General features: G+C 34.6%; 1 long non-coding RNA gene across 2 annotated transcripts; it reads right to left on the reverse strand.

Moving 5' to 3' along the window:
- Window positions 1–2,408: 2,408 nt before the first annotated feature.
- LOC126700055 (uncharacterized) lies at window positions 2,409–16,891 on the reverse strand. 2 transcript variants are annotated; one of them, XR_007646985.1, is made up of 5 exons: window positions 6,492–6,664; window positions 5,837–5,888; window positions 2,998–3,071; window positions 2,837–2,906; window positions 2,409–2,675 (listed from the first exon to the last, which is right to left on the reverse strand). It is a non-coding gene; the product is annotated as an uncharacterized LOC126700055 (long non-coding RNA). The 2 variants fall into 2 exon arrangements; XR_007646984.1 differs by lacking the exons at window positions 5,837–5,888; window positions 6,492–6,664 and adding an exon at window positions 16,868–16,891.
- Window positions 16,892–18,666: the final 1,775 nt, after the last annotated feature.

Consider the following 18,666-nt stretch of genomic DNA (forward strand, 5'->3'; position numbering starts at 1 on the left):
TGATAGTTTTAGCCAAAAGAATATATTTTCTACAGAAGAAGAAACCTTACGCCGGCATGGTCACAATGAATGGTGGCAAGCAACTATTCATGGTGCTATAATCATATATCCTAAGAACGGAAGTAGTTATCCATTTCCCCTTCCACACACAGGTTCCATCAAATTTGGCATCAAAGTCTTCTCAATTATTGATATTTGATCTTGTTCTTTTTCCCTTTCAAGTTTGACAACTGTAAAGAAAATGTTAAATAACTATAAATGCTACGCTTTAATTTTTAGATATTATATAGATTTATAAGACTTATATGTAGTAAAATTTGTACTAACTATAATATCACTAAAAAATAATTAAGAATTTTTTTCTTATGTTATTGATGTGAAACTAACCAATCATGTCATTTGTAAATTTTTTAGTTCGTAAATGATATCGCTTAAATGTTCGGTTTTACTATGAGTAATTTAAATGAAAACATTCATAAGATGCATTATTTAAAAGATCTTTTTGAGCCTCTTCAACTTAGCATTTTGGTCCATTTGTTCCAATTCAGTCCATTTGGTTCACTTCAATATTTCAGTCTACTTTGGTCCACTCAATCTGTTTCGGTCTATTTTGGGCTAATTGGACCTTAGGCTAATTATTTTTGTATGTTTCCTTTTCAATTTTGGGCTCCATTTTTTTTTTAATTTGGGTTGAAAATTATGAAATTTTAACCTACTTGAGTCAAACTTTTTTGTTTTGTGCCAAAAAAAAAAAAATACAAACAAATTGGACATTAGAAATTATAGATATGGCCTTACAAAAGAAATAAATATGATAAATATTCAACAAATTACTATAAAATTTAAATTTCAATAGTATAGCCATTATAATTATATTTTGAAAGGAAAAAAAAATGCTACAATTCTAAACTTATATAATAATTTAATTTGAATGTTATTTTTTACTATTAAAAAAATTAAATGAAAACATTCATAAGATGTATTATTTAAAAGATCTTTTTGAGCCACATTAACATAACATTTCATTCCATTTGATTTACTTCAGTCCACTTTGGTTCAATTCGGTACATTTTGGTCTGATTCAGTCCATTTTGGGCTAACTAGGCCATATATTGATTCTTTTTTGTAAGTTGCCTTTCTAGTTTTGATTCTTCTTTTTTTCCTTAATTTTTTAGTTAAAAAGTTATAAAAGTGTGAAATTTGATTCTATTTGGGACAAACTCTTTAGTTTTTTGGTAAAAAATACAAACCAATAGGCATTAGAAATTAGAGATATGTTGATAAATATCCAAAAGATTACCTTAAAATACAATTTTCAATAATATTGACACTATACCTATATTTAGAAATAATAATAAAAAATGCTACAATTCTAAACTTATCTAATAATTTAAACTTAATATTACTTTTTTTTTCCCATGTTTCTAGATATTTTCAAATTAATCAACTGATTATGATATATTTAACCCAAAAAAAAAAAGTCGTTTTAATAACATCTTCTTCATTTAGATAAAAAAATATATTATAATTATTATGTAATTTAAATAAAAGACTTAAATTACATTATGTGTATATATATATATATATATATATATATCATTATGTGCTATTGTTGAATGCAAAATACATCATATATTCTATTACATAAAACTTATAAAAATAGAAAATCCTTTTAAAAAACACTTTCACTATTTAGCCTACAAATTTTATATTATATTCTTATAAAATAATTTGTTATAGTGAAGGGTGGACTATTCTTACATGAAAAGAGTCCAAACCCATCGGATGATTCCAATAAGGGTCGAATGCTAAGAGTTTTATAGTTCAACTAATTAACACTTTCGGGTGTTTCTAACAGAGATATCCAATATTCAATTTTTTCACTTCCAACTATCAAATTATAAAAAAATAAAAAGTACTAAGTATCGGAATCCATCCAAATAGCCCACAAAATCACAGCCCTTTAAAATTCTAAAGGCCTAGGCCCATTATGTATGTGACCTGCAAACTGCAACTTGGTACAGTGCAAGAATGCACTGAGCGTATAATTTGACCGTTTTGGGACCTTCACGGTTGGAATTTTCAAAAGATGAATCTAGTCTGTGCTCATACAAGATTTGTCCTTTCAAAATCCCATATTACAAAGGCATCTTCCAAGGAAAAATTATTTTGTACACTCGGTGTAAATAATATGCCTCATTGCCTCGCTCACAAATAAGGGGTGATGAGGCTCGTGCGGAATCTACAGGTGAGACTTAGATGAGAGGAAGGCGTAATGTACCCAATGCACTAAATAATTTCACCTTGCAGAGATGATGGAACAAGATATGTTTACAGGCTGAAGAAGCAGAATTCTACCAAGCCAGCGGTGCTACTAGCAGCAGTTTACAAATTACACCATCCATTAATTAACTGGTACAGTTTTATTATTATTATTATTATCATTAATGTAACCAGGACAGGAATTCAACTATAACTAAGCTGGTGATTCTTCAAAGAACATTTTTGTAGCAAGTATAAAAGCTGTCCAGAAACAAGAAAATATTCATCAAAAAGAAAAAAAGGAAAGAAATGAAAGCCTGTAAGTTAACACCCTGAAGTAACTTTGTTCTTCTCAGTAAAATTCTCTCAATAGGCCAAGAAAGATCAACTTCAGCTTCTCACGGTTCTTCCAGCTGAACACAAATCATATAAGTTAGTAAGAAAGCAACCTGCAGAAGCCAGTTTTTCCAAGTTTGTTTCTATGTAACTGTTACCGAGTTATTTCCCAGCAGGAAGGAAAAGAAATATTATTTAGTGTTACAAACTTATTTAACATCAGCGGAATGGAAAGTACCTCTTGATATAGTACTAGTAGTAGAAAAAGTCGGCATAAAGAGCTGTATGAATCAAGCCCGAAACCCAAGCTGTGTTTAGCATTTGACAAGAGCTCATTAAGAAAATATTACTATAAAATGAGCTGGACTATAATTAAAATGCAAGCAAAGCCAAACTTACGTATCCAGCGTATTTGGTGAATCTCCATAAAGAAGCGGTAAACCCAACTGAGGAGATATAAAACTCGGTAAACACTGCAAGATTATGGGACACAACCACCGCACTCCCTTGGTGTGATGGTCACTCCACAAGTATAAGTGCTTGTGGAGTGTGGGGGGCAAGGGCCGGGGTTCAAGTCTCCAGGAGGGAGTTTCACACACATATACACTTAGATTAGGCTAGAGTAGAATTCTATCTTGTATCAAAAAAAAAAAAAAAAGATTATGGGACACAAATATTACCAAACAAAACCATATGCATGGCAATCAAACATAAAGCAAGCCATATTTACTACTTTCAAATCAAAGATAATTCAGTTAATATGTGACATAAAACTTCTGCCAAAAGTCATATAGCTTCATTTATTTAGCAGTCCCTCCATCTTTCAAAAAACTAAATATTCGCATACAACATACTAAGTTTGGACTAATTCAATGGTACATCTGTACTATGCTACCAAATACTTTGGAAATGCCAAGTCAGATGCAACAAATTAATTTACTTTCTATAGAAATGGTTGATCAAAATCATGGGAGTGACAGCATGGCATATGAGGGCAATGAAATCTGTACCACATTGAGATTCTCAAAATGAATTTAATAGCTTTCTCTATTTCCTAAAAAAAATTAAAATTTTTTTTAAGTCCATAACTGATCATTCAAAGTCGTATTAATCCACCAACAGCCATGTAGCTATGTGGAATATTTATTTTGCCACGCTATGGAAGTTAGCAAAATAGAGTTCCATAAGGCTCTTTCGTCCGAATAAAAAAAGTTATGACTTATAGTTATGACCACAAATAGCATGCTTGGGGATGCATGCAACTTTGACTCCATCAGAACATGTTGTGTGTGCAAGAAACTAGTGAATCAATCTTCTATAGACTAAAAAGCATTGGAATAGCAGCAGTAGTAGCGAAAGTCCTTATTTTCCATAGCTGTAAGCAAAGAAGATTAAAATTAAAGATATTTCTTGTATATGTTATTAGGTTCTAGCATATAAAGGTAATGTTAGGTTCTGAAGATTTAGAAATAGATATTTAAAATCATATTTTATTTGTGTTGGCAAACCAAGAACAAAACATGTCTAGTCTATATGTTAAGCAATGCTTAAAAGTGTAGGTTTCAAGCTTCAAGTTCAACTAACTGCAGAAAAAGGGAGTCAATTTCTGTCAAGCTCGACCGATCAAAAATCGCAAAAATTAGATTCTGTAGAAGTTTTAAATAAGGCCCAAGCCCGTGAAAACGTTTAAGGTTTCATTCTAACTTGTCCACATATAAAAGGGAAACCCTAGTTACGTTTTGGAGGCTTTTGGAAGACTTGTGTGTTATTCTTTGTGAGATCTGAAAGGTTTTGTCACGCCCCAAACCCCAAAGGGTCCAAAGCATAAGAAAGACATCCCAAAGTACTTGTAGATTTTTTTTTTCTTTGACAATCCAATCCACATAAATCATATCCAATACCAACATTAAGAATTATCATAATGATTCCATTGAATATACTCTCAGAGTAAGTCAGAGTTTTAAGCAATAATTACAAGGACCAATGGCCACAAAAGAATAGAAGTCTGAATAAATAATTACATATCAACAGCTTTTCCCATTAGTGGGAATAAAGTCACAACCACTATAATACACAAAAGAATGAGTCAAGCCTACTCTAAGATGTACAACATCTAATATATCCATTACAAAAGTTCAGCCTCTATCAGTAGTTAGTCTAACTACTATTAGCCACTAAAAAGCTGTCTCAAAAGATTGTTACCTACTTTGAAAAGTTTATAAAATAATGGAATGAGACAGAGCCCAATAAGTAGCATATTTAATGGGGATGGGGGAAATGCAAGTTTCATCTTCAAAATAATAATATGACAAGAATGATTAAATAATGAAATACAAAGTTTTTCAAAGTAAATACTTTGAAACTATACAGTATAATCTATGAGCATCAATAATGTAATTTCCAAAGCCATAATATCTAACATAAGATAAATTATCACAAATATACCACACTACTACATAGACCAGTCAAGGGATCCACCCATTCACAACTGGCATGATATTGTCCTCTCTAGTATGCAGACTCTTGACCCTATGGACAGCAGCCTCACCCATACCCTCAAGATTTTTCTCTCCTCCCATGGGCAGTAGAGAGAGTACGTCAAATAGGACCTCTCTTACATGTGGTCTCTTAGGCCCATGGGCAGTAGCCTCACCCACACATAATCAAGGAACCTCTTCCCCCCATGGGCAGCAGGGAAGAACGCGTCATCCAAAGTGAAAGGGCACTGACCTGGATTTGATTCCATTGTCACAAAGACTTCAGAAACCAAATCGAGTGATCACCGGGAAATCACACATGGCATGGTGTTAAAACCACATAAGCTCACAGGTTACATTACTTTGAAACACATAGTTCATATTCAGGTAGTTTCAGAAAAACCTTAAATAATCTAACTTCTACAAAGTTTGTAAAGTTTTCAACTTCATTCTTGTCAAGAGATTTCTATCAATTTCCCAAATAATACAAGACAAGATAAGCATCTTTGAATTTTCTAATATACCATAAAGTTCATGATTTCCTTATTAAAGATTAAACAAAAGATGCTCATTTTTCCATATCAACAATTCATGCATTTCCGCAAATGCTATACCAAATATAATAATAAATAATAGGGTCACAACACAATGCTTTTAAGAAAACATATATCTATATATAATTTTCTAAAATGTGTTTGACCCAAAAATAACATTTATAAAACATGGTTATTTTCAAAAAATCCCATTAAAAAGCTACTTACCTCGTAATCACAAAATCCTAATTCTCCAAGCTCCAAAGAGATTAGCTAGAACCTAAACAATATCAAGTAAACCTATCACAATAAGTATAGAGCTTGAAATTGCATCTAGCCACAATTTAGGAATTGCCAAATAATCACTTAATTAGGTAAGCCTAATATATAACCTCATCAATAATAATATATTCCACTTCCATAGTTTCTCAACAAAATGATTCACAAAGCATAAACTACAATTTATAAAGTTAACCCATTTAATATCATCTCCAACATTATGACTAGCTTCCATAAAATTTACACTACATCATTAAGAGATCCATGAAAGCAAAATCAATATATCCTCCAAGACAAGAAACTTAGAACTTCAACTAACTCCAAATAAACACAATGGCAATGGAAAAATTAAATTTACCAACCATCACATGTTATAACTTAAAACCCCTAAATTTTCCACCATACATAAACCTTAAGTAGTCATCAATAGCACAAATTATATACCCACTCATCAAATAATTCCACCAATACAAAACCCATACCTAAAAACACATAAATATCACTTACAATGCTCGTAAATCACATGGGTATCATTATTAAAACTTAGATAAAAATAACCTCAAGCAAAAGTGCAAAACCCACCAAAAAGATGAGAAATTTTTACCTCAAAAAAAAGATGTGAAGGTGTTTATGGGTTCCCAAGAATTTTCCGGTGATCTTGCAGGAAAATGATGGTAGAAATGGTGGTGGTGGTGTGGAAGTACCGGGTAGAGAGGATATAAGAGTAGAGAGTGTATGAAAGAAAACAAAAATGAAATGAAAGAAAGGTAGAGAGTGAGCCGGCCAAAGAAGAGATAAGATGGAGTGAATTGTGTGGTGGGTAGTGGGGTTAGGTGAGGCATGTGGGAACCCAAAAATCTGATCTTGACCTTTTTTTTTTGTGTTACTGACTGACTGGGATGTCATAGGTTTTGTACATTCTAATTACACAAGAATCTACCAGAGCAAGATCTACAATCAAGCGGTGGTAGAACCTAGTTGTTGCTACAAGATCATTACTGCTAGTGATTTGAAACCTTTGAGTGAGATCTCAAAGTCACAAGTAAGGGTGCTTGCGTTGCTGTAAATCCAAGAAGAGAAGGAGTCCGTGGATTCGGAGTTTGCACATGGTCGTGTTAGTAAGTTACTACATGAGGTAGCAATAGATTTAGGGTTAAATCTTTTGTAAAAATTTTGTTTCTCTTATAATGTATTTACTTTATCCTGAGGATAGCTAGGTCAAATCCTCCCTAGGCTTTTACCTTGAAATGATTCGTTTTATCGGTTTTCCTAGGTTATCATATCGTGGTGTAATTTATTTTTCTGCTTTTATGCATGACATGATATATGCTTGTTTAACCTAGATCTGAATAATAAACCTAATAATCAAGTTGGTTAATTAATTAGGTTAAACAATCTGGTTTAAGGGGTCTAAATGAACAAACAAGTGGTATCAAAGCGAGTTAGCTCTTGTTTATAGGTTTCTTAACCTAGAGTTGATCATTGACCCTGTTGTCATGGAACACGGTCACTCTCTTGTAATCCCTCCATACTTTATCGGGAATAACTATGCTTATTGGAAGGTTAGGATGAAAGCCTTTTTGAAATCTATTGATGAGAGAGTATGGTTATTTGTAGAAAACGGTTGGGAAAGACCAACCATTGCTATAGGTGAATGGACCACTGCCCAAAAGGAAGTAGCTAGCTTCAACGGTAAGGCTATGAATGCTATATTCAATGCTATTTCTATGGAAGAATTTTAGAGAATCTCAAATGTGGAGATTGCTCACACTATATGGAACATCTTATAAACAGTGCATGAAGGCACTAAGACAATAAAAATTAATAAATTGTAGCAGTTAACCTCTAGATTTGAAAGTATTAGAATATCTAAGCATGAGTCTTTTGATGAATTCTATACTAAGTTGAATGATATTGTCAATTCTACATTCAATTTTACATCAAATGTGGATTTAATGATGAACTCTCATCTATTGAGATTGCTTATCTTGCCAAGAATTTTAGAAATTTTTTGAGAAATAATAATAGAAGGGCAAGAAATAGAAACAATGTTGACCTTAAGAATGTGAAGAAGAATGACACTGCCAAAAATAACAATTTTGAAAAATCAAAAGTAAAAGTAGGCCAGTCTTTCAATAGTTGTCAGGGTTATGGTCATCTAAAATCTAAGTGTCCAACATTTTTGAGATCTAAAGGCAAAGCTATGGTTGTCACTCTGAGTGATGATGAAGTTTTTGATCATAAGTTTGAAAGTGATCAAGAAAGAAACTTTATGACTTTCACTGCTACTGCTGTAATAAGTGAAATTGAGACTGCTAATGAGAACCCTTCTGATGGAGAACTCTCTGAGAATGCTAAGTTGCAAGAGGCTTATAACAAGCTATGCAAGATTGCAGCCAAAGATGCTATAAGTGTTGAGTTATGGTTGAAAAAGATAAACACTCTTGAACAAGAATAGAAAAATTTGCTGTTAAAACTGTTTGATGCCAATGAACTCTTGAATTCTGTTAACATTGAGAACATGACTTTGCTTGAAAAAGTTAAAAGTCCAAAATTAGAATTATTTGTTGCTAAAGAACAAATAGATAGGACTTCTACTTCTAAACTAGATGATATGCTAAATATTCAAAAATCTGTTTCTGATAAGACAAGTTTAGGGTTTATTGAGAAGGGATCTTCTTTTGTTGTTCATCCTCCCAAATTTGTACATGCTACATCCTCTTCTGTTGTTCATCCATCTGTGTCTGAAGTTAAGGTACATAAGGAAGAAGTTCTAGCTTCTAGAAGAATTAGGGTAGATCTAAGTGAGTCTAAACCTAGGAATCCCAATCAATCTGGAAGCAAGAAACACCACAAACCTTAGTGGTTTTATCACTTTTGTGGTGGGGTTGGGCATACTAGGCCAAATTGCTTTAAGTTGCAAGCTTCAAAACATGCATCCAAACAAAAAATGCATGTGTCAAAAGCACAAGATCCTATGGCACTCATCCATGAACTGGTAAAGGTTCTTAACCTTTATGCCAATACCAGAGCTGAAAATAGAGCCAATTCAAATAGAAATCCCAACTCCAAGTTTGCATCTAAGAGAGTCTAGATGCAAAAAACTCAGCCTCAGTGAGTCTGTCTGACATGGTCCTTGTGTTAATTCTTTCAATCTCTTATGACCAAAACTGTTTTTTTTTTTTTTTTTTTTTTTTTTTTTTTTTTTTTTTTTAGGGTTTGCATTTGCATTTCATTCTAAGTTTTTTTTTTTTTTTTTTGTTGATGTTTTTCCCTTTTTTTAAATAATAAAAAAAAAATTAAAAATCAGAAAAAGGGTTTTTGTATTATGCATCTTCAAGATGTGTAATTAAGGTTGGCCTATGAAATTGACATTTCATGACTGTGTACCTTGTTTAGCTTTGATGAGCTTTATTTTTCTGCACTTTGCTAGTTTGTGCTATGTAGTGCTTATATTGTGTGAGTTGTTTATGGTTTTGAAATACATGCTCTTGATTTTGAAGTCACATTCTTTTGATTATAAGGACTAATCTTGGATTTGGAGTTTGCACGTGGTCGTGTCAATAAGTTACTACATGAGGTAGCAATAAATTTAGGGTTAAATTTTTTGTAAAAATTTCAATTCTCTTATAGTAGATTTACTTTACCTTGAGGATAGCTAGGTCAAATCCTCCCTAGGTTTTTACTTTGAAATGGTTCGTTTCATTGATTTTCTTGGGTCGTCATATCATGGTATTATTTACTTTTCCGCTTTTATGTATGATATGATTTACGCTTGTTTAATCTAGATCTGAATAATAAACCTAATAATCAACTTGGTTAATTAATTAGGTTAAACAATCTGGTTTAAGGGGTCTAAACGAACAAACAGGTAATCTACATACTAACACCTATTTAGATGCTTGAGATAATTGCCAGGGACTTATAGCTAGAAGCATAAACATTTTTGTCCCAGTATAAATTTCAAGTGTCATTTTCTAACCATTCATGATACTAGTTTTTGATGAAAAACTCAATCTACGATAATTCTTCAATATGAGGTAAAAATCAAAGAATAGTATGAGTACACAGCAAAGATGAGAGAGAGAGAGAGAGAGAGAGAGAGAGAGAGAGAGAGAGAGAGAGAGAGAGAGAGAGAGAGAGAGAGAGAGAGAGAGGGAAGAGAGAAAAATCTAGAAGAATTTCATTGATCTTTGCTTAATTAACAATAGGAACACTACATTAGTATATATACAAGAAAATCATCTTAACAATAATAATTACAATCCCTGCAAATACGCAATTGATCTGTGAAAAATAAGATGAACAACTAGATTAGAGAAACAGAATTCCCTGCCTTTTGCAACTGTTTTATGACTAAGCAATATGACACCGTTTGTAACTCATGTGTGCCCGTTGCTCTAGCTAAACAATAACAGTGCGTTTGAAGCTTTGTTTAATGAAACTATGCATTTTGATTTACTGAATTACCACTCTGTTTTAAACGCACGATGTCATTTTGCCTGTCTTCAACATCCCCACTCCAATGAATGGGAGAGGAATCCACCATAAGTTTGGAACTTTGAAGAAGAAATAGAGGAGATGTTAATGGTTTTGTGAAGATATCGGCCAAATTGTCCTTTCTAGAAACAAATCTAACACATAAGTCTTTGCAAAGAACCTTTTCACAAACATAGTGGAAATCCACCTCAATATGCTTAGTGCGAGAGTGGAAAACAGGATTAGGAGAGAGAGCAATGGCAGAGACATTGTCACACCAGAGCACTGGAACATGAAAAAGAAACAAGCAAAGCTCTTTGAAAAGAATGCGCAACTAGGCCAACTCAGCAATTGCGGTAGCCAAGGCTCTATATTCAGCTTCAATGGCGGAGCGTGAAACAATAGTTTGCTTCTTGGAGGACTAGGAAATAGGACTAGAGCCAAGAAAAACCAAGAAGCCAGTGGTAGAATGACGATCAGAGGGATCTCCTGCCAAGTCAGCATCAGTAAAGGCTAAGAAAGTCAAAGGACCTGGTGAGAAATGTATATCATGATGAAGAGTGCCTTTGACATATCAAAGGACATGCTTAGCAGCCTCAAAATGGGTTGAATTAGGGTGATGCATAAACTGAGAGAGTTGGTGTACACTGAAAGCCAAATCAGGGCATGTGAAGGTCAAATATTGCAAGGCACCAACCATACGTCTATACTTAGTAAGGTCAGAGAGAGAGAGAGAGTAGTCCTTTTATTAGGCATTAACCTGACAAAAGGACAACAAGGTGATTTGGTAGGCTTGGCATTCTCCGTGTGAAGCCTATGAAGAACATCTGAGGCATATTTGGTCTGTGTCAATGTAAGGCCAAACTTAGTAAGTTGAATTTGTATGCCTAGAAAGTAAAAGAGAGGACCCAAGTCTTTAAACTCAAAAGCGTTACTTAGAGCAATAATTAGATGACTGATTTGAAGAGAACTATTGCCTGTGATAATGATATTATACACCTACAATACAATAGTAGATAGATAATAGTCTTGGTGGATTGGAAAATAAAGAGAGGGCTACTAGCCAAAGAGGCAGTAAAACCCAAATGGAGAAGGTGAAAGGTAAACGTCTCAAACCAAGCTCTTGGAGCCTATTTTAAACCATAAAGGGACTTCTTCAACTTGCATACATAATTGGGATGTTTGGAATCAACATAACTTAGAGGTTGCTACATATAAACCTCTTCTTTGAGGAAGCCATGTAAAAAGGCATTGGAAACATCAAGTTGTCTCAAAGGCTAGTTGGAGCTAACTACAATTGCCAAAACCAACCTCACAATAGCAAGTTTGATTACAGGACTAAAGATTTCTGTATAATCCAGTCTTGCCTGTCGATGAAAGCCCTTTGCCACTAATCTAGCTTTGTACCTTGCTATGGATCCATCATTATTCAGCTTAAGTTTGAAGACCTACTTGCAGCCCACAAGGTTTACATTAGGAGGTGAAGGAACCAAAGTCCAAGTTTCTTGCTTCTGTAAAGCTTGGAATTATACATCTATAGCTTCACACCATTTGGCGTATTGAGAAGCAATTTTATAGGTAGGAGGCTCAGTGTATGTGTAATCAACAACTACCTTGTAACACAATTTAGGTTTAGTGATGCCATTTTTGGATCTAGTCCTTATAAGATGTTGGATTTAAGTAGAAGTATGAGAATGAGGAAGTGAAACAGGTATGGGAGCTTCAGAATTGGAAACAGCAGTAGTGGGAGCTGCAGAAGTAGCAATGGGAGCTGTAGAATTAGAAGTAACAACAATGGGAGCTGCAAAATAGGAAATAGTAGTAATGGGGTTGTTAGAGATGATGTATCTGGAGTAGTAGTGGGAATAATGGTAGGTCTAACAATAGGCGGAGAACGATAATCAGATTGAGTAGATGGAGAGGAACCTAAGATGGAAGGCTGATTTGTAGAATGAAGATAAAGCAAATTGGAAAGCCAAAATGCATTAGATGAAGAAAAGGGAGACATATTGGAAGAAGTAGGTTTGACGGGAGCAAGAAGAGAGTAAGGAAATTTGAACTCATTAAAGAGAACATGTCTAGAAGTGTAAACATGTTTAGTTGAAAGATCAAGACACAGATAGCCCTTAGAGATAGTGGAATAACCTAGAAAGATACTCTTCAATTCTAGACTATAACTTGTGAGTATTGTGAGGTCTAAGATGTGGATAACAAGCACAACCAAAGACTTTGAGCTGAGATAGATCAGGATGAGAGTGATATAATGTGTACCAAGGAGAATTGAAGTTTAAGAGATAAGTAGGAAGAAGATTAATAAGAGAAATTGCTATTTGGACAGCATAAGGCCAATAGGTAGTAGGAATGGAAGCTTGAGACAGCAAGGTGATTGTTGTCTTAATGAGATGTGTTAGGACATATGTGAATCATGTCAGGAACATATGTCATCTAGAATTGGCTAATCCTTTGACAAAACGCACTTTACTTGTATTTGGGTAGATCTAGGATGTGTTTAATACTTCAAGGAACAAGAGTTCAAGTCCAAGTATTAAAGCCATGCAAATCTGTTCAAGAAACAAGTGAAGAAGTGCTACATTTTAAAGCTCGACAGATAGCATTTATCGAGGTTTAAAAGGAAAAACTTAGCCTGATACTCAATAGCTGCTCGATAGATAACCTATTTATCGAGATTTACAAAAATCAGTTTTTTAGATCTGATTTCACACTAATCCGTGTATATTTGGTTAGGCTTTCTTTTCTCACAACCTTAAACATATATAAGGATTATTTTAAGGGCCGTCACAGCTAATGCAAGCGATTACAACTTAATGCAAAAGTTTTTCACAAGCATATTGTGACCAGAGACATATGCCCTAGTTCATCTTTCTCTTGAAGAAGTTGTTGCGTTTGTACGCCATAGGGTTTTGTAACCAATGAGCTTTGTGATCCTCATCGTGTTGATGAACTGAAGAACTTTGCAGCCATCATCCTTCTCAAGTTGATGTTTAGTCACATACTTGGATCTGTGCATCGATTGGTTAGTCATGTACTGGGAGCCGTGCATTGAAAATGAGAAATTATCAATACAAAACAAGTCTAATTAGGTATTGGGGTAAGAGTTCAATTGTAGGTTGGTAGAAGGTATTGGTATTCCTTTACTTGTAACTGCTTGTTATGATAATAGTGGATTCTCGGGAGTGGTGATCTTAAAATCACCCGATGGGGTTTTTGCATTGGAGGTTTTCCCCATTCGTAAACAAATCACCATGTCAACTTTATTTTCCACTATATATTAAATTAGTTGGTGATTTGTTTATGCTACCACACGTATTGCATGTTAATCAAATTAATTAATTAACTTGGCTAATTGATTGGTTAATTCATCATAAGGGGTCAATACATTCTTGGCCTATCAAGTGGTATCAAAGCAGGCACACTCTGATTAGGGTTAATCTTTGTTGTATGATCCATTGACCCCTGTTGTCATTGATAGAGGACAATCGTTGATTATACCTTCTTTATTTGATGGCATTAACTACGCATACTGGAAAGTACGCATGAGAGCATTTTTGCAATCATTAGACGAAAAAATGTGGCAAGCTATAGAGATAGGCTATTCCAAGCCAAAGGAAGCACCGGCTGATTGGGATGATGCTAAGATCAAGGCGACTAACTTCAACAGCAGGGCATTGAATGTTTTATTTAGTGCGGTCATGAATGAGGAGTTTAAAAAGATATCCTCTACCAAAACTACCAAGGAAGCATAGTCCATCCTCCAAACAACCTATAAAGGAACCAAGGCTGTCAAGGATTCGAAGCTTCAAAGGCTTACTACAAGCTTTGAAGAAATCAAGATGAAGGAGGATGAGTCGTTCGATGAATTCTATGCCAAGTTCAAGGACATAGTGAACTCAGCCTTTAATCTTGGGGAAACCATTCCCGAACCCAAGATTGTTGGAAAGGTGCTTCGATCTCTACCCGAGAGATTTCATGCCAAGATCACCGCAATTGAGGAATCAAAGGACATTAACAAAATTCCTTTGACAGGGCTGGTTGGCAATCTACAAACCTATGGGTTGGGGTTGACAAGGATTGGGAAATCAAGTAAGGGAAAGAGTATGGCACTGAAGGCCAAGAGCAGTGACATTGATGAGTCTTCAGACGATAAAGATTCTAAAGTGAAATCCTACATTACAAGGCAATTCAAAAAGTTTATGAAGAATGCCAATGCTAAAGGATTTGACAAAAACCGCAAACAGTCTAGTTCGTCTCAATTCAAGAGCCAAGACAAAAGAAAGAAGGATGCTAGGGATGGTGGTCAGTACACTGTTCGCTCTGGACCAAAGTGCTTTGGGTGTCAAGGCTTCAGACACATGAAACAAAAGTGCCCAACTTATCTCAAGACCATTGGGAAGAGCAAGACTCTTACTGCTACCTTGAGTGACACTGAACCTAAGGATTACTCAGACAATGAGGATGATGGAATCCTAAATGCCTTCATTGCCACTGTAAATCCTACTAAGAGGATTGTTGAAGATGTGGATGAAAAAGAGGACTTGGTGAAGTCTAAGTTTGAAAAGATGGATGAGCAAGATGACATCCACACAGCCTATGCAAAATTATACAAAGTCTCGGAAAAGCATGAGAAGTTGTATAGGTTGGCCACCAAGAAGCTCAGTGATGTGGAGCTTGAACAAGAAGAAATGTCCACGAAGTTTAATGAAGCCAATCAGACCATTAGAGCACTGAGATTTTAGAATAATTTCTTGGCTGAGAAGACCAAGAAGCTTGAAGCGAAGCTGTTTCAAGTCAGAGCTCAGCTGGAGAGGACTTCAAGTGCAAAACTTGATGAGATGCTCAGCTTTCAAAAATCTGCTTCTGATCAAATTGGTTTGGGGTATGATTTCTCTTCCTCTAATATTACTTCTTCTAGTACTACTGTGTTCGTTTCTCCTGCTAATAATGTTGATTTTGAGAACAATGATGTGAAAAATGTTTTACCTAGTGAGAACATAGACAAGGGTAAATCTATCTTAGGAGCACCCCCTAAACTTGATAAAAAACAAACTAAAAACCCTAGGGCTAAGAAGGGCAATACTCAAAATTCTAAACATAAGAAGCAGCATCTCTATCATTACTGTGGAGCAACTGGACATGCTCCACCTAATTGCTATAAGTGGATAGTCACTCAACAGAGCAACAGTATGATCTCATCGGGAAACCAGAATCAATTTTCATCCTCTCTTGCTCCTCTTGGAGATCTACTCAAAGCCTTCATGTTTCTTTCAAACTTGAACGGTTTCAATTCTTCCCCCTCACCGCCGAATCAAGGGTTTGCTAAACGGAAAGGTTCTTCCAAGGTGTGGAAGGAAAAAGGCTCTAAGTGATTTAGTCACTTTTTCTCTCTCTCCCTTTCTTGTTTTTGAGTATGTGTTACTTGTGTGTTTTTACTTTATTGTTTTTGAGTCAGTCTAGTTTTATGCTTTGCTTTGTTTAACATGTTTTTATTTGTTTGTTTTCAGTTTTGCTTTACTTTGTTTTTCAAAAATTTAAAAAAAAATTTTGAAAAAATCAAAAAAATACAAAAACTGTGTGTGTTTGTGTACATTGGTACTTGTGTACCTTGAATGGCCATTGAAACAAAATTGTCTAAACTTTGTGTCATTTGTACCTTAGATGAGCATCTCAATACATAACTAAGCAAGTGAGCTTTCTGGCTCGTGTTTGTGATGAGTAAGATTAAGTAATCTCTTGTACTTAACACTCGTATAACTCTTTTTGATGATAAGGACTAGAAAATCCTAAGAGAAAGGCATAAATAACCAACTCACCACTGTTGCCCGCCAATCATGAAATGACATCTGTATGCTTCGGCATAGTAAAAGTGCAACGTCAAAAACTTAACATAATTGGACATTTCTTTTCTCTCTCTTATACGCCCATGCATGATATGATTAAAAGAAAATATGCAAAGAAAAATAAAAGCAAAAAGAATCAAAATGCTTTATATATGATTGCAAGCGTGTCTTCTAGGAGATGTGGGAATTATAGGATGTACCTCGAATGTGATAGTCCCCATCAAACAGTTATGATTGTGTGTGAGTTAAAGTGATTTTCTCATATCTCAAATCGTCATAACATGTAGACACTAATGCAACCTTGCGATGTTTTTCACACACAACACGCAATATTCTTTGCTACTTTTGATACATGTGCAGGTACAATGTAATTTGGCCATCACAAGGAATACATGTGTTAATGTATACTCACGCAGTTTCTTCACTTGTTTCTTGGACAAATTTGCATGGCTTCAATACTAAACTTGAACTCTTGTTCATTCCTTGAAGTACTAAACTCATCCTAGATCTACCCAATTACAAGTAAAGTGCGTTTTGTCAAAAGATTAGCCAATATACATAACATGTCTCTAACAATTCTCACATATATCCTAACAAGACAGAAAAAATGTAGTCCAGCTTCTAAGAAAGAATAAAGGTGGCATACCCAAGAAGAAATACGTAGTCCCCCCGTTAAGATGTCAACGTTCCTTGACCTTAATACCAATTGCGGTAAGATTGCTACAGCTTCAAGGTATAGTGAAAAATGACCACAGTGCCTCCAAATTAAGTCAAGTTTCCATCAGAAATTATATTCAATTTACAAAGAAGGTAATATATGATCTAATAGATTCATTTAATTAAGAACCAGAATAGATTAAACAAATTAGAAATACCATAAATGATTAGTAACAATATGCAAGATGTGTGATTGTTATATAGTTTTAATATCATTTACTTATCCCAAAAAAAAATTTCTAGGTCATCCAAACATTTCTGAAGCAAGAAAGAAAAGACAGAACACATTCATAAGCTACAAAATTGCTTGTGGCTGCAGCCCCAGACTAGTAATAATTAGATTGAAAAAACTTATTCGTAAAACAAACCCATATGAGCCAATGAGCTCTAGCTCAAACGTCACTTCTTTCTACAATGCCACCAGGTTAGTTATCATTTTTATGATGATAAGGTTAGAACTAGAGCCTACTTATCCTTCAATTATATGGTACGGGGGTGACTATATTTTTAAAGCCAGATGAACTTTAATGCCTTACTTGTGCTTATTTAGGTACATTACTTGTTCTGCCTAATGCCTTATTCTGTTTATACTTTAATGTTCTACCACTCTGACCACATAGTTGTGTAAGAAAACTGTTGAAGGAAAAAGGAAGCCGTCTTTCATCCCAATGGATAGTGTTACATAAGAGATCTTTCTATCCCAATAATTGACATATTGGAGTTATTTTACAATATTTGTGTAAAAAGTTACCAACTTCTCCTAAAGAAGAAAAAAAGGGGGAATAGAGAAATTTCTTTGGGGTATAGAAAAAGAAAATACTTTGTGCTTCACAGTGTGGTGTGAAATTTTTTATTCGGTTAAAATACTATTAGCCTTGATTTGTCCCTCTTTTTGAGTTCCATATGTTCCTTTGCAGTCGTCCATGAGATGAACAGCTCTAAGTTATATATCCTGAAATAGTTTTGTTACAAGTACTGGTCGTTCAGGTTGAAGTAGATTGTTTAGCATTTCGTTTTCCAACAACTGGCAGGACAAATGAAGACAAGAGGTCTTTAATGATATGAAGGAAAGGAAATCCTTAATTCCAAAGGACAGGACAGAACAGCTTCTAACTCCAAAGAACAATCTGGTAGCTCCGCCTTAAAAGATGAATTTGTTACAGTCTGTCAAATAGGAGAATGACACTGTTCAATGGCTGATAAAGGAAATGTAGAACACTAAATCATTCCATAATGTTGCCACACTAAGGGATAACAGACTGCAACTTGCACCATAAGATCAGAGTTCAGGAATGAACAGCCAAAGTTGGTATGTGATAGTTGATTGTTTTTGGATAGGTTGATTTATTCAAACACCTCAATTTTTAAATCAAGACTGTTCATTGTGAAACCAGATCATGATCAATTTATCAAAACTTAAACGTAGAGAGGATAGTCCATAAAGCAACATGACCCAGTCCAAATCAAGATATGAAATATATATATATATATATATATATATTTGTTAATCTTTGTAATGTCTAAATTAGCCACCAAAAAGAATCTGGACAAGATGACTTAGTAAAGGACCATTGTTCCACATCTCAAAAAAGTTCTTCTGTAGAAGAATTAGAAGGCCAACAAGGGATTGCTCAGTTAATAGTAATGAAAGTTGAGCAGTCATTTATGTAAGATCAAAAAGCTTTTGGATTCAAGTAGGTGGACCCTTAATTTTGCCTGCAGCCAATA

Source organism: Quercus robur, chromosome 9 (genome assembly GCF_932294415.1).
Source record: "Quercus robur chromosome 9, dhQueRobu3.1, whole genome shotgun sequence".
Taxonomy (NCBI): Eukaryota; Viridiplantae; Streptophyta; class Magnoliopsida; order Fagales; family Fagaceae; genus Quercus; species Quercus robur.